The 23086-nt window shown below is 47.8% G+C and overlaps 1 pseudogene; it reads left to right on the top strand.

The window, feature by feature from the left end:
* Positions 1–16130, top strand: part of LOC126937326 (basic proline-rich protein-like) — a 54715-nt pseudogene extending 38585 nt beyond the window's left edge.
* The last annotated feature ends 6956 nt before the right edge of the window (positions 16131–23086 follow it).

Raw genomic sequence — 23086 nt, 5'->3', positions numbered from 1 at the left:
AATACCAGCATTCTGAAAGGCTGAGGCAGGTAGATTGCTTGAGCACAGGAGTTTGAGACCAGCCTAACAACATGGTGAAACCCCTTCTCTACAAAAAATACAAAAATTAGCTCAGTGTAGTGGCACACGCCTGTGGTCCTTGCACCAGATGGAGATGCAAAGATCACCCGAGCCCGGGGGACTGACACTGCAGTGAGCCATGATTATACCACTGCACACCAGCCTGGGAGGAAGAGCAGGACTCTGTCTCTCTCTCTCACACACACACACACACACACACACACACACACACAAAGGAATGGAGCCGGATGTAAAGGCTCACGCCTGTAATCCCAGCACTTTGGGGGGCAAGGGCGGGCGGATCACCTGAAGTCAGGAATTCAAGACCAGCTTGGCCAATACGGTGAAACCCCGTCTCTACTAAAAATACAAAAATGAGCAGGGTGTGGAGTGCATCTGCAGTCCCAGCTACTCAGGAAACTGAAGCAGGAGAATCACTTGAACCTGGGAGGTAGAGGTTGCAGTGAGCCAAGTTCATGCCCCTGCACTCCAGCCTGGACGACAGAGCGAGACTCCATCTCAAAACCATCAATCAATCAATCAATCAATCAATCAATCAATAAAAGAATGGAGAAGCCTTGCTATAAGAATCAGTGATGGGCATTTGCCTGTCTACTTAAACATCTAAGACCAAAGGACTCAAGTAACTGTGGTTACAGAAGAGAATGTAAATAGTCAGCCTTGACCATTTAAAAACAATCGCATGAGTAATGAGACTTCAGAGGAGGCATGAGAAATGGAAGGATGCATATTTCCTGATTTGTCACAGCATCAATTCAACTCCTGCATCCAAAATTGAAAACCAGAATTTTAACAAGCAAAAGGACCTCTAATCTTTTCATCATCTCTTTTCTTGTTAATTTTATCGGAATATTTTAGGAACTATTATCACCAGTGGTAAAGAAATATGGGTCTGAATTTCAGCAGTTCCTGCAGTCTCATTTCAGTTCATTTTCTTCAGTTAAATTCCAGTAAAATTGAATTTAAAATATTTTTAAATATAGCTTCCATTTTTATAAAAGTGCTTCAGTCTCCTTCGTGGTTTATGAAAATAAAAGTGCTTTCATTTTTCATTTATATAAAATTATTTCTCTATTTTTTTCTCTTTGAGTATGTCCACAAAGACATGAGAAGGGAAAAAAGATTTAGAAATGATGAGCACCTAATATAAATGAGGGTAACTTTAGATTAGGGGTCTGCAAACTATAGCCTGCATACAAAATCTAGCCCTAATAAAGTTTTATTGAAACATAGCCACACCTATTTGTTTACATGTTGTCCATGATTGCTTTCATGGTACAGCTACGGAGCTGAGTTGTGACAGAGACAATCTGGCCTATTTTAGCAAAGACTAAAATATTAACAACCTTGGCCAGGTGTGGTGGCTCACCAACGCGAGAGGATTGCTTGAGATCCAGAGTTCCAAGCCATCCTGGGCTACATGGAGAAACTCTGTCTCTACAAAAAATACAAAAAATTAGCTGGGTGTGGTGGCATGCACCTGTAGTCCCAGCTATTTGAGAGGCTGAGGTGGGAGGATCGCCTGAGCCTGGGAGGTCGAGGCTGCAGTGAGCCACGATCATGCCACTGCACTCCAGCCTGGGCCATAAAGTGAGACCCTGTCTCAAAAAAAGTAAAAATAAAAATAAAATATTTTATGACCTCTACATGTACAGCAAAAGCTTGCAGAACCCCGCATAGAGATGGTGAAATTGGGAGTGGAGGCGGTGCTTGTTTTTTGTGTTTTACTTTCTTCTTTGTTATTTGTTGTATTTGCAGAATGTTTTTCAGTGAGCAGTATAATTTTAAATAAAACAATAAAGCCGTTTTTGCATTTTAGAAAGATTACCCTCTACTCGCATATCAAGGTACTAGTCTGCTATAGATAAGAAGTTAGGCCAAATGACCTTCCAGCTTACCTAGGCTTCATGCCCTTCTAGAACAAGGCTCCTCCATCAGAGAAACTGGTGTTTCTCTGAAGCCTGGAGACACAGCGAACCGGCTGCTGTAGGAATCTGTGCAGGTTTGGCAGGTGCCTGTCAAAAGGAGCCAGTTATGTCACTGGTTTTGGCAAACAATTTGAGAACTCTCCAAATAATAAGACTATGGATCAGGGAAGGCAGAGGAGGAGGGAAAAAAAAAAAAAAACTTTCTATTTAGCATTTGCCAGAATTACAACCTTCAGTAAATACCACATAACTCATTAAGAAATTCCTCATTTACTGAAACTAAAATGGAAGCGGCCCAAGAACCAGAAGACAAGCAAAGCAAAGCAGTCCCGCTCATGTGTTTCAAATCTATTTCTCAACTGCATGCTAATTTTTCTGTGCCCAAATAAAGCCCTTTTCTCAAGGACTCAAATTATGAAATGTTTCGGATTCTACACAATCCAAAGAATAGTCAGAGGCTGTGAAATTCCATCTGATCCACTTGTGAGAGACCCTGTCACACTGAAGACCCCGAGACAAAAAAAGAAGCCGCCCACCCGTGACCACCACTTTGAGCCTCTGCTCTTTGGCCTCTGGGCCTCCCCGCTCCAAGGAGCTTTCCAGCAAAACACCTCCGTGACTATTTAAGCCACCAAAGCAATCCCAGCATGGGGTGAACGCCCACCCCTGCTCTGCCTATCACCTTGCTGGGTATACATTATTAATTAATTATGGAGCATTCTGAGGGCACAGGGGAATAATTCTGCAGGATGATCTATCAGCCCTTAGAAACCAGGAGAAAGATTAAGACCCATGAATTAAGAGTTTTCATGATTCAAGATGTTTTCTGTCTTGAAATAATTAATAATGTTGATTTTATTCCCTCATTGAGTAAATGCGCTTATTCCAAGAACAGTAAATCTCCCCAACTCCAATAGCAATCAGAATAAAAAGCTTTCCAACAGAAATTTTCTGCTTCCTTTCTGATTAGAAAGCAACTTTATTTTTTAGGGAAAGGGAAAATCTGTATTATGGACCATTTTTACTAACAATGCTAACTAATCAACTTACTATATCTAAAAAGAGAATCATGAAAAATTTTTCTTCATGTGTCTTCAGGGTTCTTACACAATCAAAAGGTTTAAAACTCAGGTTTGGTAGGTAATAATAATCTAATTATTTTTTGTTCTCTCTCTTTTTTTTTTTTTTGACAGAGTCTCACTCTATTGCCCATTGGAGTGCAATGGCGTAATCTCGGCTCACTGCAATCTCTGCCTCCCGGGTTCAAGGGATTCTCTGGCCTCAGTCTCCTGAGTAGCTGGGATTACAGGCGCATGCCACCACACCCGGCTAATTTTTGTATTCTTACTAGACACAGGGTTTCGCCATGTTGGCCAGGCTAGTCTCGAACTCCTGACCTCAGGTGATCTGCCCACCTCAGCCTCCCAAAGTGCTGGGATAACAGGCTTGAGCCACGGCGTCCAGCTGTCCTTTTTTCTTTAAAAAAAATTGTTTTTCACTCTGTCCTTCTGGTCTGAAATAATTAAATTAGTTGAACATTCAACACAAGTTGAAGCTGTCTATGAAAAATGCTTATAAATTCTTACGAATCAAAAAGAAGATATTTCTTCTGAAGATTTTTACTTTTGCTCAAATATTGTTCCTTCCTATTTCATTATCAGTCATCCAGACGTTCAGTAAAATCAAGGCTATTCTCCCAAATCGACATAATATTATCTGTTTTGCACTGCCTTACCACCCATCACAATCTCACAGAATCCCTTCTTTATTTATTGTATTTATTTATTTATTTAAGACAGGGTCTGGCACTGTCGCCCAGGCTGGAGTACAGTGGCATGATCTTGGCTCACTATAGCCTCTCTCCCCAGCTCAAGTGATCTTCCTGCCTCAGCTTCCCTGAGTAGCTGGAACTACAGACATGTGTGTCACGGCACCCAGCTAATTTTTGTATTTTTAGTAGAGACAGGTTTTCCCCATGTTGCCCAGGATGGTCTCAAATTCCTGAGCACAGGCCATCCATCCACCTCGGCCTCCCAAAATACTAGGATTACAGATTTGAGCTACCTCAACCAGCCAAAAAAAAAAAAAAAAAAAAAAAAAAAAACACCAGACCACATGGCAATTTGGCAATTAACTTTTTTTTTTTTTGAGACGGAGTCTCCCTCTTGTCACCCAGATTGCAGTGCAATGGTGCCATCTCAGCTCACTGCAACGTCTGCCCCCCGATTCAAGTGATTCTCCTGCCTCAGCCTCCCGAGTAGCTGGGATTACAAGCATGCACCACCACCCCCAGCTAATTTTTGTATTTTTAGTAGAGACGAGGTTTCGTCACGTTGGCCTGGCTGGTCTCGAACTCCTGACCTCAAATGATCCACCCACCTCGGCCTCCCAAAGTGCTGAGATTACAGGCTTGAGCCACCACACCCGGCTGGCAATTGATCTTTTTAAGAAAAAAGAAAGAAAACTCTTAGACATATTTTTTTTCCTTTTTTTTTTTTTTTTTTTAATTGAGACAGTCTCACTCTGTTGCCCAGGTTGGAGTGCAGTGGCACAGTCTTGGCTCACTACAACCTCCGCCCCCTGGGTTCAAGGGATTCTCCTGCTTCAGCCTCCTGAGCAGCTGGGATTGATGGTGCCCACCCCTACTCCCAGCTAATTTTTGTATTTTTAGTAGAGACAGGGTTTCACCATGTTGGCCAGGTTAGTCTTGAACTGCTGACCTCAGGTGATCTGCCTGCCTCAGCTTCCCAAAGTGCTGGGATTACAAGCGTGAGCCACTACACCCGGCCCCCAGTTCCTTTTTTTGCCCTTCCATCTGCTGCCATGTGAGGACACAGCAAGGAAGCACGCACCCCCCCCCCCCCTCCCCCTCCCCTCCCCTCCCCTCCCACCCCCGCCCCCCGCCCTCTCCACCCTCCCCCCCCCCCCCCCCCCCCCCCCCCCCCCCCCCCCCCCCCCCCCCCCCCCCCCCCCCCCCCCCCTCCCGCCTCCATCCCCCCCCCCCCCCCCCTCCCCCCCCCCCCCTCCTCTCTCCCTCCCTCCCCTCCCGCTCCCACCCCCCTTTCCCCCCCCCCCCCCGCCACCCCCTCCCCCCCCCCCCGCCTCCCCCCCCCTCGCCCCCCCCCTCCCCCCCCCCCCTCCTCCCCCTCTCACCCCCCCCCCCCCCCCCCCCCCCCCCGCCCCCCCCCCCCCCCTCTCCCCTCACCACCGGCCCTTCCCCTCCCCACCCCCCCCCCCCCCCGCCTCCCTCACCCCCCCCCGCCCTCCCCCCTCCCCCCCCCCCGCCCCACCCCCCCCTCCCTCCCCCCTCCCCCCCTCCCCCCCCCCCCCCCTCCACACCCCCCCCCCCCCTTCCACCCCCCCCCCCCCTCCCCCCCCCCCACCCCTACCCCCCCCCCCTCCCCACCCCCCCTGCCTCCCCCCCCCCCACTCCATCCTCCCCCCCCCCCCCCCACCCCCCCCCCCCCCCGCCCCCACCCCCACCCCCCCCGCCCACCTCTACACACCCCCCCCCTCCCCCCCCCCCCACCGCCCCCCCCCCCCCTCCCCCCTCCCCCCCCCCCCGCACCCCACCGCCCCCCCCACCCCCCCCCCCCCCCCCCCCCACCCCCCTCCCCCCTTCCCCCCCCCAACCCCCCCCCCTCCCGCTACCCCCCCTCCCCCTCTCTCCCCTACTCCCGCCCCCCCCCCCCCCACCCCCCCCCCCACCCCCATCCCTCCCCCCCCCCCCCTCCCACACCCCCACCCACCCCTTCCTCACCCTGCCCCCCCCCCTCCCCCCACCCCTCCCCCCCCCCCCCCCCCCTCGCCCCCCCCCCCCCCCCCCCTCCCTCCGCCCCTCCACCCCGTATCCCTCCCCCCCCCCCCCACGCCCCACCCCCCCCACCCCCCCCCCGCCCCTCCCCCCCCCCCTAACCCCCTCCCATCCCCCCCCCCCCCCCCCCCCCCCCACCCCCCCCCCCCCTCCCGCCCCCCCTCCCCCCCCCCTCCTCCCCCCCCGCCCCCTAACCACCACCCCTCCCCCCCCGCCACCCCCCCACCGCCGCCCCCCCCTCCACCCCCCACCCCCCCCACCCCAACCCCCCCCTCCCCCTACCGCCGCCACACCTCCTCTCCAGCCCCACCCCCCCCCCCCCACCCACCTACCCCCCCCCCCCCCGCCCCCCCCCCCCCCTCCCCCCCCCCCCCCCTCCCACACCCGCCACCCATCCCCCCCCCCCCCCCCCCCCCCCCCCCCCCCCCCCAGCATGAGGAATGGGATCTTGGCAGACACCGAATCTGCCATTGCCTTGATCTTGGCCTTCCCAGCTTCTAGAACTGTGAGAAAATACATTTCTGTGTTTTATAAATTACCCAGTCTTGGGTATTTTGTTATAGCAGAACAAATGAACAAAGACATACACTGAACATTTTGAACGATATGTTGTAGAGACTCTGGATTTTGTTTTTCTCTAAAAACTGTGATTTTTTTTTTTCTGATAAGCAGTTAAATTACTAACATGTCATATTGATCCTGTCAAGCTTGGGTTTTGGCTTTCTTAAGGCAGGTCTATTTCATCTTTGCTCTCAGCCCTACAGCATGTCCCTTATTCCTGGGACATAGTCATTTCCCCTAAGGTGAGTGTTGTTTTAGGTCTCAAATAAAGGTTCACCTCTACTTTGGTTGAATCAGAACTCCAAATCTCCCTGACAGATCAGATTTCGAAAATCACTGCTTACCTCTCAGTGCCCTAGAAGCTGTTCTCAGCTAGACTTTTCAGAGTCTCAGTCAATAAATATGCAACTAAAGATCTTGCCAAGGACCTAAAGGAAGCTACTAAACAGATTTCTGATTGTTTCTCTTCAATTGCCTTCTCTCTGATATCCAAACCTGCAGGTTCAAGCAGTCTTATCTACCCTTACTTTCTGTCTTCATTTTCTCCACCTAGCAAGACTTCAACTATCTGGTTGGGCTCCATTTCCCTACAGTTTGGAAAATGTCTCAAGCAAAAAGTCAGTATTGGTTAGGCATGGTGGCTCATGCCTGTAATCCCAGCACTTTAAGAGGCTGAGGCAACATAGTGAGATCCCATCTCTACAAAAAAGAAAAAATTAGCTGGGCATGGTGGCACATGTCTGCAGTCTCAGCTACTCAGGAGGCTGAGGTAGGAAGATCACTTAAGTCCAGGAAGTCGAGGCTTCAGTGAGCCATGATCGCACCACTGCGCTCCAGCCTGGGTGACAGAGCAAGACCCTGTCTCAAAAAAACAAACTACAGGCTGGCCATGGTGGCTCATGCCTGTAATCCCAGCGCTTTGGGAGCCCAATGTGGGTGGATCACCTGAGGTCAAGAGTTCGAGACCACCCTGGTCAACCATGGTCAACATGGTAAAATCTCATCTCTACTAAAAATACAAAAATTAGTCAGGCATGGTGGTGTGCACCTGCAATCCCAGCTACTCAGGAGGCTGAGGCAGGAGAATCACTTGAACCTGGGAAGCGGAGGTTGCAGTGAGCTGAGATCACACCATTGTACTCCAGCCTGGGCAACAGAGGGAGACTCTGTCTCAAAAAAAAAAGGAAAAAAAAGGGCAGCATGAAAGTGGACCTCACTTTGTGTGCCTTCTTTCAAGAATTGCAGTCCTGTGATGTCCACTGTCCAATGCCTAAGAACACTTGTTCATATATTTTGCCCAGCTTTATAATGCTGATAGCATAAAAATAAACCTGTTGCTCTGTCTTGGCAAGGGCTGAAAGTGCTTTGTAGGGCTGGGAGCGTTGGCTCACGCCTGTAATCCCAGCACTTTGGGAGGCCGAGGTGGGCGGATCATCTGAGATTAGGAGTTCGAGACCAGCCTGACCAACATAGAGAAACCCCATCTCTACTAAAAATACAAAATTAGCCAGGCGTGGTGGCGCACACCTGTAATCCCAGCTACTCAGAAGGCTGAGGCAGGAGAATCGCTTGAACCCAGGAGGCAGAGGTTGCGGTGAACCATGATCGCGCCATTACACTCCAGCCTGGGCAACACAGTGAAACTCTGCCTCAAAAAAAAAAAAAAAAAAGTGCTTTGTATTTTAACACTTCAGTAATTTTCACTTTTCTAGAATAACAAAGGCCTCTAATGCAAAAGTCATCAAACACCAGTTTAAAATAAGTCCTAAACTGGGAATGAGAAGACCAGGTTACTCCATGAGTTCTTTTACTGCCTAGTCGTCATTTAAGCTCCCTGATCCTCAGTATTCAACTCGGTAAAAACAAGCTAAGCTACACGATTGCTGATGTGTCTTTTAGCTCTAGTGTAATATAATTCTTCTGTTCCCATTATGGACATTGGATTAATGAGCTGTACTACTTCAGGAATCAAATCAGCAGTTCCTCGTGAAGGCATTTTTTTTTTTTTTTTTTTTTTTTTTTTTTTTTTTTGAGACAGTCTCACTCTGTCACCCAGGCTGGAGTGCCGTGGCGTGATCTCAACTCAATGCAACCTCCACCTCCCAGGCTCAAGCAATTCTATGCTTCTCCTGAGTAGATGGGACTACAGGCGTGCACTGCTACACCTGGTTAATTTTTGTATTTTTAGTAGAGACAGGGTTTCACCACGTTGTCCAGGCTGGTCTTGAGCTCTTGAGAACTCTCAAACTCTGGCCTCAAGTGATCCACCCTCAGCCTCCCAGAGTGCTGGGATTCAAAGCCTGAACCATCACGCCTGGCCAGGCAAGTCGTTTCTAAAGTTCTCAGTTCAGACGGCCTATTGAGAAACTGTTGAGCCTCCAAGCTCTCTGGAAGTCCTCTCTGATGCTTGGACAGTGGTGCAGGGAGGCACAGGTCAGTACAGAGGGTGAGAGCCTGTAAGCAAGATGGAGGAGCATGGGTGGTGGACCAAGTAAGACTTCAAAGCCCAACTCACCCAGCTTCCAAACTCACAGTGAGTTCCTATCACTTCTGAATCTGTTGCCTCATCTGTGAAATGGCTAACATGATGCTGCCTTGCCAGGGTATTCTGGGGATCAAATGAGATAATGCACAAGTTTGGAGTAAACTTGGAAGATATTTTTTTCACTGATATTTAAAGATGCATAAGAAGTCCCTTAGTGGCCTCTGAGACATGGAGACTCATATATTAAGGTTTTGAAAGTCTTCCTCACCACCTAATCTCCACCACCTTTCCTACACAGATGGGGAGCAGTCGGTGTTCAGCAGAAACCCCCAAGGTGGCACCTTGTCACCTATCCCCTTCCTTAAGAAGTAATCAGATTGTCATGTGACACCAAAAAGAAGAGAAGACTTGGATCAATTAACACTATGTCAAGAAGAGAGTGGAGTAAGTCTATTGGATGTTGAGGAATACAGATAGGGTCAGGGGCATGCACCTTTAGTCTCAACTACTCAGGAGGTTGGGGCAGGAGGAGCTCTTGAGCCCAGGAGTTCGACACCAACCTGGACATCATAGTGAGCCTCTTTAAAAAGGAATAAAATTAAATAAAGATATTGAGGAATGCAAAAAAAAAAAAAAAATCTCAATCCTGGTCTCTTCAATCTCTCTGCCTACCCACCCAGTGTCTTCTCAGAACTAAAGAGATGCAGGGCTTTGGATCCCAGCGGGAGGTTGCCTGAGCCACTCATGAGGACTGGCCCCAGAGGAGAATGACTGAGAACTCCAGAAAACCCAACGAGGAGCACCTTGGACTAAGTGAGGCACACAGGGTGGAGAATTGCCTTTCTTTGAAGGCCCCAGCTGTCTGGACTGGATCATAAGGCAGAGACCACATGGTCCAATGGATGGATGGAGGACAATCTGTGTGCAGCAGCGCCCCCAAGTGGCGGTGATGAGCAGCTGCAGAGCTGCAGACCAACACTACGACTTTTTTCCCCACTTGAAAATTGAACTTTGGAGAAATTTCCTTTTAGACTGCAAAAGATTCATAAAGATTCACAGATGATCCCTAAAGGAGAGAGGACCGGCCCCAAAAATGTGATAATGAGCTTTTTGCCAATCTAGTGGATGGTATGTTGTAGATAAGTTCATACTTACTACATGCATGAAAACCAGTGCTCAACACATAGTAAATACTCAGTTAATCATCATTACGAATAAATGAGAGCTTAATCAAATAAGGATTAAGGTATATATGATGGGGACATGACTTATTAGTCAAAATGATGTCGACTAAAATGCAAGCTCCAAAAGAGTAGAATTTGACCAGGCGCAGTGACTAACGCCTATAATCCCAGCACTTTGGGAGGCCAAGGCCAATGGATCACTTGAGGTCAGGAGTTCAAGACCAGCCACATAGTAAAACCCCATCTCTACTAAAAATACAAAAATTAGCCGCGTGTGGTGGTGGGCGCCTGTAATCCCAGCTACTCGGTAGGTTGAGGCAAGAGAATCACTTGATCCCAGGAGGCAGAGGTTGCAGTGAGCCAAGATCACATCACTGCACTCCAGCCTAGGCTACAGAGCGAGACTCAGCCTCAGAGAAAAAAAAAAAAAGGTAGAATTTGTGTTTGTTTTGTCCACTGCTATATTGCCAGCATTTAGAACAGTGCCTGGCATGCACAACTTGATGAATATTTGTTTAATTGAATGTTAAATGAACTGGGTGGAGGACAGAGTCCAGGCCTCTTGTACCATGCCACACAGCTGTGTCTCAGGCCCTTTACTGTCCAGTGTATTCACCACCAGCGTGAAGAAAGACCGGGAAGCCTTGTTCGCCAAGCTGGGAGAAATAGTCACTATGCTGAATGACTTGTGACATGGTTTGGCTGTGTCCCCACCCAAATCTCATCTTGAATTGTAGTTCCCATAATCCCCACCTGTAGTGGGAAGGACCTATTGGGATGTAAGAGCATGGTTACCCCCACACAGTTTTTCTCATAGTGAGTGAGTTATCATGCGATCTGATGGATTTATAAGGGGCTTTTCCCCCTTTGCCCAGCATTTCTCTCTCTCCTGCCACCATGAGAAGAAAGACGTGTTTGCTTCCCCTTCTGCCTTGATTGTAGGTTTCCTGAGGCCTCCCCAGCCACGCAGAACTGTGAGTCAATTAAACCTCTTTGTAAATTACCCAGTCTCAGGTATTTCTTCATAGTAGTGTGAGAATGGACTAATACAACTTCTATCAGGATACCAAACAAAAAGAACTCAAACTGGAAAACTTGGCTGAAACCAACAAGATAAAATGTAATTCATACAAATTCCCACATACACACTGAAAGAAAATCAAATGTGCAGTTTCAGGATGGAGAAGGCCTGCTTCGTGGCAGTCCCTGATGAAAGGCCTGGAAGGCTGGCAGCCAGGCCTATATTAGTGGCACTTGACAGAGCTGTGAAAAATCCTCACATGGTGGCAGATCCCTTCAGTGAAAGAGGGTGTCCAGAATAGGGACAAAGTGGCGGGACAGCTCTCCTGTTCTGCTTGTAGAATGTCACATTCATCTGGGGTGTCACAGGGCTCAGGCCCAGAAAGGAAGGGAGGGACACTAAAAACAAAAGGACAAGGGTTGCTGTGGAGAAGAGATTGACAGAGGGACATGACTTATTGTTGTCTTCAACTATGTATAGTGCTGGGCACGATGGCTCACACCTATAATTCCAGCACTTTGGGAGGCCAAGGCTAGAGGATCACTTGAACCCCACAGTTTGAGACCAGCATGGGAAACATAGTGAGAACCTATCTCTCCTAAAAATAAAATAATTAGCCCAGCATGTTAGCACTTGCCTGTAGTCCCAGCTACCAAGCAGGAGGATCACTTGAGTCTCAAAGGTCAAGACTGCAGTGAGCCGCATTTGTGCCACTGCACTCCAGCCTGGGCAACAGAGCGAGAAGACCCTCTCTCAGAAAAATGTGTGTATATGTGTGTGTGTGTGTGTGTGTGTGTGTGTGTGTGTGTAACTGCCCTTGGTTCTGGGCACACCCAAAATACAAGGCTAAGACTATACTATGTGGAAATTACAAGGAAGCTTTAAAAGAGCTTTCCAGGCCAGGTGTGAGGGCTCACACCTATAATCCCAGCACTTTGGGAGGCTGAGGGGGCAGATCACTTGAGGTCAGGAGTTCAAGTCCAGCCTGGCCAACATGGCCAAACCCTGTCTTTACTAAAACTACAAAAATTAGCCAGGAGTGGTGGTGTGTGCCCGTAATCCCAGCTACTTGGGAGGCTGAGGCAGGAGAAATACTTGAACCTGGGAGGTGGAGGGTGCAGTGAGCCGAGATTGCACCACTGCACTCCAGCCTGGAAGACAAAGCGAAACTCCGTCTCAAAAAAAAAAAAAAAAAAAAAAAAAAAAAAAAAAAAAAAAAAAAACTTTCCAATTATCTAGAACTGTTTAGAGATAGTATTAGCTGTGTTAGAAAGTTATGGTTCCTTCTCTTTCAAAAAAAAAAAAAAGAGAGGAGAATGAGAATTTCTATTTATTAAGTGCCTGCTGTATATGGTACGAGACCAGAAAATTCATATCATCTCCTTTCTTCTTTCTTCCCGCATGTATTATTAATACAGAATTCTTACATCCAAAACTATCTGTATCCATATCGACAGATGGGTGGTTAATTAGAGAAAAAAGTTAAGGCAAGGAATCATAAAAGATGATACATACCTTAAATATTTAACTCAACCTTCGGGAATGCATTTTTTTCAACCTTGACATAGAACCAAGTCCTGTCTTTGAGAATTGACCTACTAATTGGAGTCCGCGTGGTCTCCTTTCATAAACTCCAACCACGATTTCTACTTTCCATTTGTTTGTTTGTTTGTTTGTGGGGTTTTTTGTTTTGTTTTGTTTTTCAGAGACGGATTCTCACTCTGTCTCCCAGGCTGGAATGCAGTGGCAGGATCTCAGCTTACTGCAAGCTCTGCCTCCTGGGTTCAAGCGAGTCTCATGCCTCAACCTTCTGAGTAGCTGGGACTACAGGTGACAGTCACTACACCCGGCTAATTTTTGTGTTTTTAGCAGAGACAGGGTTTCCTCATGTTGGCCAGGCTGGTCTTGAACTCCTGACCTCAGGTGATCCACCCACCTTGGCCTCCCAAAGTGCTGGGATTACAGGCATGAGCTGCCGCACCCAGCTGTTTCCATTTCTTCAAAGTGGAGCAAGAATTTAAACTCTGTTATGCAGCAATCTGAGAGGAGACTTTTACCTGGCTTTTATTGTTTTTCCCAGGCCTCTACAATCATCTCCTAATTTAAAAGCCAGTTTTTTATCAGCTCACAAACTTCAAGCCTTTACATTGCATTTAACCATTTCAGAGAAAAAGTAGAGACAACTCCATTCTTTTGGCATTCATATTTCCTCAGTTTACATAATGTTTGATTAAATTATATGATTATGTTGTCTGGTAGAGCTGACCTGGGCAGGCCTGGGAGAGAACATGACTGTGGATTGGTTCCCTCGCAGCTGCTGGACAAGTCCGTGCGTAGCTCCCACAGTGCCTCCAACCAACCCTGTGCTGCAAGCTACAGGCACCCATCAGCTCACAGGGTGGACAGCTAGCAAGTCAAGCTGCAGGGATGGTTCCATGGAAATCTGTTGAGAGCTTCCACTCTACCTTTCAATGGTAGAGTGTTCTGACCTTGGAAAGGTAAGTAATTCACCGAGGGTCAGATGGTTAACGATTCTCTCTACTCCAGACCTACACTGTCTCCGCTGGGCCACTGCAGAGTCTGAGTAAATGCTGTAACCACTCGATGGCTTCTTCCTGCCTGCTGCACAGACAAAATCAACTCACTGAGACCACAGCATTGCAGTAAAGAGAGTTTAATTGACACAAGACCAGATCACGCAGGAGAACTGGAGTTATCACTCAAATTAGTCTCCCTGAAGGCTTGGAAGTTAGGAGTTTTATGGACAATTTGAGGGGCAGGGGCTTGGGAATGCGTGCTGCTGATTGGTTGGGGATGCAATCATGGGGGTGCGGGAAATGGTCCTTGTATGCTGAGTCTGCCTCTGGGTGGGGCCGCAGGATCAGCTGAGTCATGAGTCATGAGTCCAGGTGGGATCAGTCAGGAAGATATCTTAAAAGACCAGGCTGGGTTCAGTGGCTTACACCTGTAATCCTAGCACTTTGGGAGGCCAAAGTGGGCATATCACCGGAGGTCCAGAGTTCAAGACCAGCCTGGCCAACATGGTGAAACCCCGCGTCTACCAAAAATACAAAAATTAGCTGGGCGTGGTGGCAGGCGCCTGTAATCCCAGCTTCTTGGGAGCCTGAGCAGGAGGCTGAGGCTTGAACTCAGGAGGCAGAAGTTGCAGTGAGCTGAGATTAAGCCATTGCACTCCAGCCTAGGTAACTCCGCCTCAAAAAAAAAAAAACCAACCTTAGGTTCTACAATAGTGATGTTATCTACAGGAGCAATTGGGAAAGTCACAAATCTTGTGACCTCTGGCCACATGACCCCTGAGCAGCAAGGAATTATAGAAATTAGACCCTTCTTATCAGAACTCAGGCCTCTCTCATAACCCTAACACTGTGGCCTTTCATTAGTTTTCCAAAGGCGATTTAGTTTGCAGAAGGGATCTTATCATCTCTGCTTTAAGGTTAAACTATGAACTAAATTCTTCCCAAAGTTAGCTTGGTGTATGCTCAGGAATGGCCAAGGACAGCTTGGAGGTCAGAAGTAAGATGGAGTCAACTGTATCAGATTTCTTTTTTTGTTGTTTTTTGTTTGTTTGTTTTGAGACGGAGTTTCACTCTTGTTGCCCAGGCTGAAGTGCATTGGTGCCATTTCGACTCATCACAACCTCTGCCTCCCAGGTTCAAGCAATTCTCCTGCCTCAGCCTCCTGAGTAGATGGGATTACAGGCATGCGCCACCGTGCCTGGCTAATTTTGTATTTTTAGTAGAGATGGGGTTTCTCCATGTTGGTCAGGCTGGCCTCAAACTCCCAACCTCAGGTGATCTGCCCACCTCATCCTCCCAAAGTGCTGGGATTACAGGCGTGAGCCACCGCACCCGGCCTCAGATTTCTTACCGTCATAATTTTGCAAGAGCAGTTTCAATACCAAATGTACAGTAGTGCTGATCCTGTCAAAGGACTCCAGTACTGAGGAGAAGGTGAGCTGAATAATCTCCAAGGCCCCTCTGACTAAGAACTTGTGAGGATCTCAACTTCACTATTCTTCAGGGCTCTGTGTTTGTTTGGGGCTAAAAAGTTGTGCTGCGTTTTAAATGTCCCTTCAATGCATCTTTGCAAATGCATGTATTGGGAGACATTAGAAGATAACCTCAGAAGCCTAGACCTCAAATCAAAGGTCAAAAGACATTTTTGAGCTAATTCTAAAGAAATTTGAGTATGAATCAGAATTATATGATATTGAGAAGTTATTATTTTTTTCTTTTTTAAAAACAATTTTAATATTTTAAAAATATTTTATTTTTATTGAGATGGGGTTTGCTATGTTGCCCAGGCTGGTCTTGAACTCCTGGGCTTAAGAGATCCTCCAGCCTCAGCCTCCCAAAATCCTGGGATTGCAGGTATGAGCCACCATGCCCGGCCTGAGAAGTTATTATTAACATGTAATAAAGGCACAGAAGAAACGCCCCATGTAGGGGGAAATGACTAGAAACCTGAATATTTGCCTTTTTCAAGCTAAAATTTCAGCAAAGACAAAGACAAAAAACGAAAGTATGATAATTTTTCTATAGCAAAATCTTTTCTCCCCCTTGGCATGTGAAGTAAGAGCTATGTGGCAAAATCTTGATAATTGTTGACTCTAAGTAGTGGATAAATAAGGATTCATTATACTATCCTCTTTACTTTTGTATATATTTACATTTTTCAATAATAAGAAGAGTTTCGAGTTTACATCTGTGTCTGCTCCCCATGGTTATGACATTAGGGTCAAAAGCACCTTCGGAGCCCTCACCCTCACTCCACATGGGTGGTAAAAGCTGGACTGGAAGAAGGAGGGGCCTTACCGGGCACAGCATCTGCTTCCCGGCCCAGGAAAAGCCAGCAACATCTTGAAGAAATAAATGCATACAAAGATCAACAGCTTGAACGGGTGGATTTCAGGGCCCGTGTGCTTCACACTGAGTCATCACTTCCACAATCACAATCTCTCACTTGGAAGGAACCAAAAAAAGCACCCCTAACCCTTGGATTCCAAACTTCATTGGGTTCTTCTGAGGTGTATTAAACCCACAGATTCCGGGGCTCTCAGCTAGACCCATAGAATAGACCGAGCTGTGTGGCAGGACCCCGGAATCTGTGTTAATTTATTTCTCTGGTGATTCTGGGACAGCCCTGAACTGGAGGCCTGGGAGCCTCTGAAGTGGATCAACGTCCCGATCCCACAAAGGAGAACGTGGCCCAGAAGGGCTTTGTAACCGGCCGAAGGTGACATCCCTGCGACTTCCTCTTTTCACAGCCATGCCCTCCGAGAGACCCCTCAGAAAGAGTGGGCCCCTGGAAATGCGCCAGCACGGGAAAGAAGACAGCCAAACTCTCCATGAATGCACGTCCCATCCTTGGCCTGGGGGACTCGCAGCACCCCCGAGCACCCGTGCCTGGCAGACACAGCCAGGCTCCTTGCCTCCAGGTCCCTCACATGGTGTTAGGCCCAAAGCAGCCCAGCTTCTCCCTCTGATCCGGCCTCCGTGATATTGACCCCTGCCTCCCGCTAAGCAGCTCTTGGATGGGAGATGTTCTAATGGGAAAGAAGACAGGGAGGAGCCAGAAGATATCTGTTACAGCCATTACTTTCCACTCAGGATCCTATTTTGCATCTTCACTTGAGGCCCGTAAATTGAATCTTGAGGGAGGGGCCCCCAGAAATCCGCAGCGAGAAGTTCATAAAACCAGAACAGGATGCCCTGGGCCAATTAAAGTGAAACACTGCCACCAAGTGGCCGCTTTAGGTCATCACGGGCTACCAGCTCCTTCCAGAACACCTGCCTCTGCCAGAGACAAAAAGCATGATAGAGCAGGTGGGCATGCCCTTCCCTTCTTTTTCTAAAATTATTTTACTTATATTAATAGAAATACATTCACATGGTATAAAACTCATAAGGTCCAAAGTGGTCCTGGTGATTGCCTCCAGAGCTAATGTGGATCCAGCTGAATGCCTAGTTAGGGGTCTGCATTAGGCCTTTAACCCTGTCATGCCTGCCATCTCACCAGTATCGTCTGTTGCTCCTTGTCCATAGGGGTTCTGTTCCCAAGTGCCCAGTGCTAATCTCCCTCTTAGCATTTACTACAAATCTGGGTTGTTTCAGCAGCACCAAAGACCTGAGGCTAAATAAATTCTGCAACTCCTACAAGCCTTCCTGGTTCTGAACAATCCGGAGCATCCGCCCACGGGTAGAGTGATAACCAAATGAGCTTCAGTTGTCCTGAGATCCCAGATAAGCAAAACTGTTACAATCCTGAAATGCGTGATCAAGGGAGCCAATAGAATCTCCTCTCAAGATCTTAGCAATTGGATTAAGTTACAAAAGTATGCCATGTATCATAGTGAATCTCAAATGCCATAAAAGACAAAGCAAAACTAATTAATATGGGAGTCTGAGGACTGCCTTGCATTCGAAACTCACTTTCCAATGTACATTGTGTTTTGCTATGACTATTTAATTCATTCATATAAGGTGTGTATATTATACACCTATTTAGGTGAGCCACATATGCCACACTTTCTACTGCTCTTAACATAATGGTAGCTTAGAGATTATTAGGCAAAATATTTCCAATAGCTGCTGTTTTGTCAACTGATAGTTTACATAATTAATTGGACGCATGGCAAGTTTTAACTTTTGTCCTTGTTACATAATGGATCATTTTGAAATCAACTAAGAAACTGTCCTTTAGTTTTTAATGATGGGCAAATGAAAGTAATGCCACTCAGCAGTATTTGATTTTAAGGAATCAAACAATCGTGATTTAGAATAATTGAAAATGGAAAAGCCAGAATGTGAACAGGATCGTGGAATGTTAGAGCTGATGTCTAAGAGATGAAACCCTAGCACAACTCCTTTATTTTATAAGATGGGAACCTGAGGCACAGGAAACTGAAGAGGCTCGGCCATGGCCCTTCACTCATGTCTCATATCTGCCACATGCTCCCTCCTAGGGCTACTGACCGAGAGTTCCGGGTCTCTGAGTAACTCAGCAACTACCTGGCTGTGAAACTCCAAGACATCATCCGACTCTCTCCGAGCCTCAATTTCCTCACCAGCAAAATGAAGAGATTGGACGATACAACATCTGTGATGCACCAATTTCCAAAAGAAACTCTTCCATACTCATAACATTCAACATTAAATGTGCATGAATCAATCGATGCACACAGATTTGCAACACTATCTGTTAAACACAAACTAGCCACACCCTGTCAACATTGGTTTTCAGTGAGACCCTGTCATCCAACATGGTCTGTAGTTTCATCAATCCGATTGGGCTGCAGCTGTACTGCAATTTCCTCCACAGCTGAGCTTGACCCCAGGCCACCTTCCTACCTGCAAGTCCAGGTCAGTGGTAAGAAGCAAAATTCTCTGCAGCTGACTGAGGCTTCTTTCCCAAGTTATTTGTTTCTGGAGATATGTGCAAACACATTCACAGCTAATACATTCAAGTGGAAAGAATAACCTATCCTGGGAACCACAGGTGCCTCCATCAGAGTGGGCAGGAGAGCCAGGCAGAACGTAGGTTCACAAAAGAACTCCAAGGGGTATCATTCAGCAGTCCTAGCTCCATTGGTTAAGATCAACCTACCCCACAATTCCACTCGGCTTCACTCCACCTCTCCCCACCTTCCTCCCAGCTTCCACTGTGAAAGAAAAAACTGGGGCCAGGTGCATTGGCTCACGCCTATAATCCTGGCACTTTGGGAGGCCGAGGCAAGCGGATCACCTGAGGTCAGGAATTCAAGACCAGTCTGACCAACATCATGAAATCCCATTTCTACAAAAATACCAAAAAATTAGCCGGGCATGATGGCGGGTGCCTGTAATCCCAGCTACTTGGGAGGCTGAGGCGGGAGAATCACTTGAACACGGGAGGCAGAGGCTGCAGTGAGCCAAGATCACGCCACTGTACTCCAGCCTGGGTAACAGAGCGAGAATTCATCTGAAAAAAAAAAAAAAAAAAAAAAAGAAGGGAGGGAGGGAGGGAGGGAGGGAGGAAGGAAGGAAGGAAGAGAAGAAAGAGTAAAAGAAAAAGTTTGGCTGGGCACCTCAGCTCACGCCTATAATCCCAGCACCTTGGGAGGCCGAGGTGAGCGCATCACTTGAAGGCAGGAGTTCGAGGCCAGCATGGCCAACATGGTAAAACCCCATCTCTACTAAAAGTACAAAAATTAGCCAGGAATGGTGGTGGGTGCCTATAGTCCCAGCTACTCATGAGGCTGAGGCAGGATAATCACTTGAACTCGGGAGGTGGAGGTTGCAGTGAACCACTGCACTCCAGCCTGGGTGACAGAGTGAGACTCCGTCTCAAAAAAAAAAAAAAAAAAAAATTTAATATATAATATCCTAGATAAGTGTCTTTAACAGTTGTCTAGGATGTTATATAAGGACCACTGCAATGGGGTCTTGCAGTAGAGGAAAGAGACTGAGCTCGAACCTGATTCTAACAAGGACAAGTGGGGATTTATAGCCAAAATACAAGTGTATGAAAAGTACGAAGAAACATCAAGGAAAGGGGATTTCTGGCTACATTGTCTTCATAGGATGATTGCTGAAGGCAGTCCAGGGTGATAAGATACGGAGGGTAAGGGATAAGGACAGATACCAAGGGTAGGGGATTGTTGCTTAATTCACTGAGCAGGTTCTTGCTCAAACTGGATTCTAAAAAGACAGAAAGGGAAGCTTGAGGTCGGCCTAGTCAGAAAGGACTCAAAAGGCTAAACAAAGTGTTGGTCAAAGGAGAATCTCTGTCACTTCTCTTCAGGTTCTACCAGCCACACCTTTCTCCCAGGTTTGACCCACTGGCCCCATGTCCTGGGATTTTTGCTTAAATTGCCTATGGATAGTTGAAACCTGTAAGTGCCAGCTTTTACTAATCAGAGTCTGCGCGACATGGGTTAGGAAAGCAAATGGAAAAGACGAAACAGAATGCTTCAGAAGGAGTCCCCTCTCTGTCACCAGAGCCAACGCTTCCCGGGGAAACTGGGAGCTAGAAGTGCTGAGTCCTCTCCCCAAGGTCTGAATGGGCCCAGCACATCTGCCACCCCACCCAAAGCAGGGAGCAGGTCCCTGCTGCCTGCAGACTTTCGCCATCAGTGGATGGACGGTTAGGAGGTGGGAAAAGGGAAGAACAGTGTCCCACAGAGTATGAGCACACAGCACGGGGGAGCGGAAGTCCGCCACAGCCCCACTGAGTCCAAGCCCTGTGGCCCGCCAGGAGAGGGAGGCCTTCCCGGAAGAAAGCAGCTTCCCTTCTGCTCCAAAGACAGCTCGACTCCAAAGCCGCAGGAGCCAGGGCTGCAGCTGACCTTTCCAAATGTGTCTATCCAAAGGGACCCTGTCTCCCAAATGCACACGTGAAAGCCAGCAGGGCGCTGGCTCCCTGGTGCCCCGCCCGCCCCGACCCCCGCAGCCTCCCCGTGGGCGCCGAGCTCCCTGTGCTCCCTGCGCCTTTGCCCCCTGCAGACCTTGCGGAGGTGGGACCGCTCCTGCCCTTCTCGCAGGCACAGAACCAGGCGCAGGGAAGTGCCAAACAGAGACCTCAAAGCCCTGACCCTGGGAGGTGTCCCACAGCACACGGAGCCCCCACCCCTACCCCAGTTGACCACGAGGGCATCGCCGGTTTCTGAGAGGTGAGCCCCTTCCCAGGTCTTAAAGACCCGGAACTGGCCGGGCGCGGTGTCTCACGCCTGTAATCCCAGTACTTTGGAAGACTGAAGTGCACATATCACAAGGTCAGGAGTTCGAGACCAACCTGGTCAACATGGTAAAACCCAGTCTCTACTAAAAATACAAAAATTGGCTGGGCGTGGTGGCGCATGCCTGTAATCCCAGCTACTCGGGCGACTGAGGCGGGAGAATAGCTTGAACCCGGGAGGTGGAGGTTGCAGTGAGCTGAGATTGTGCCATTGCACTCCAACCTGGGCAACAGAGCGAGACTCCATCTCAAAAAATAATAATAAATAAAATAAAATAAAAAATAAAGACCAGGAACGGACACGTCGCCAGGCTGCAAAGGCAGTTGGTGGCCTTGGTGGGACCTGAACTCCAGTACTCCACCTCCACACCTGCCTTTCCTGGTGCAATGTGATGTTCCAATGAGGGCTATGAAATCTGCTTTGCATGTAACAGGATGTAGGCTGAAAACGGGAGTGAGGGGCAGGTTTCTGCCTCCCTCTCCGTTCCCACCCCATCTGCAGGTTATGTTGGTCCGACCTTCCCACTAGTCCACCTCTTCCTGTTCTTTTGCTACCTCCACCACCACCACGGTCCGAGCTACCAACATCTCTTGCTTGGAGGACGTAGCGTCCTCTTCAGAAGCAAACATATATATAAACCAATACACGTGCTGTTTACCTCTCAGAGTCATTGCGAAGTTACATGAAATAGGTATGTCTGAAAATACCTATCCCAATACCTGGCACATTGCAGGTGCTCAACAAACGTCCTTTTGCTATAAAAGAAAGATAATGCCAAGGATTAATTAAGTTGTGATAATTAATAAAGGCAATACAAAATAAAAGAAAAGGCTTGGCCAAGTGGCGCATGTCTGTAAACCCAGCACTTGGGGAGGCCAAGGCAGCAGGATTGCTTGAGGCCAAGAGTTCAAGACTAGCCTGGGCGTCACAGTGAGACTCCTGTATCTACAAATAAATTAATTAAATAAATAAAGAGGAAAGAGGCCCGGCGTGACAGCTCACCCCTGTAATCCCAGCACTTTGGGAGGCCAAGGTGGGTGGATCACCTGAGGTCAGGAGTTCGAGACCAGCCTGGCCAACATGGTGAAACCCCATCTTTACTAAAAATATAAAAATTAGCTAGGCATAGTGGTGGATGCCTGTAATCCCAGCTATTCAGGAAGCTGAGGCATGAGAATCACTTGAACCTGGGAGGCGTAGGTTGCAATGAGCCAAGATCGTGCCACTGCACTCTGGCCTGGGCGAAAGAGTGAAACGCCATCTCAAATATTTGTTTAAAAAAAGAATATTCTCCATTTGGAAGGGTGATTATCATTTGAAGTCCCCTAATTAAGAATCCACACTCCAGGGGTGTTTGCTCAGCCATAATCAGAAGAATGGCCATCGTAAATCCATATTTCTCTTAAAGAAATCCTGTGCACCTAGGCTTGAGAAGGTTAGACTGGTGGTCTCCCCTTGTTCTGTGGTATGCTGGAGCACCCCGGAGAAGCCCCCCTACCCTCATGGGGCTCCCCCAAAGGCTGTCACTAACAATTCAGGAGAAAATTGCCAGTAGTAGTTTTTAGCCCTATAAGGTTAGAAGTTAACCTGCAGAAACTGACACATTGTTTTGACTTTGTGACATGGTAGAAAAGCAAACCTCAAAGCCATGGTGGCTTCCCTGCACCTTAGCAAGTTAAAGTCGTACATCTAACCTGACAATCAGAGGGAACACGGAACACCTATTTCCCATGGACTACACAAATCCCTCTCCTTCCAGTGCTCTCTGAACCAGTGCTTTGTTTCCCGGCTGGTTCCCTCATTAAAGAATTAAATCAAACCTTGATGCCTGGTGACTGTCTGTCTGTGGGAGAACTACGCTTCTAACACTCCAGAGGGAGCCCTGTCAAGAACTTCAAATGCTGGTAGCTAAATGTGCACCAGGAGGTTCGAATTTTAAAACCACCTTGAAATTTATGACTGAGACAGTGAAAGAGATCTAACTTAATCAACTCCATCTTGCTTGTAATCTCCAAGCTGTCCTTGTTCATTCCTGGGCATAGGCTGAAATGACTTTGGGAGAAACTTAGTTTACAGTTTATAGTTTAAAACAAAGATGATAACAGTCTTTTCCAAAGCAGACCTCCTTCTTGCCCAGGGACTAGATTGTCTTTGTAGGACTAAGATTAGATACAAGATTAGAAATTATGGTTTATGACCGGGCTCAGTGACTCATGCCTGTAATCCCAGCACTTTGGAAGACCAAGGCAGGCAGATGACCTGAGGTCAGGAGTTCG

The sequence above is a fragment of the Macaca thibetana genome, chromosome 15 (assembly GCF_024542745.1).
Source record: "Macaca thibetana thibetana isolate TM-01 chromosome 15, ASM2454274v1, whole genome shotgun sequence".
NCBI lineage: Eukaryota > Metazoa > Chordata > Mammalia > Primates > Cercopithecidae > Macaca > Macaca thibetana.
Note: the sequence above shows the minus strand (reverse complement) of the source record. Positions and strands in the feature narration are given on the sequence as shown.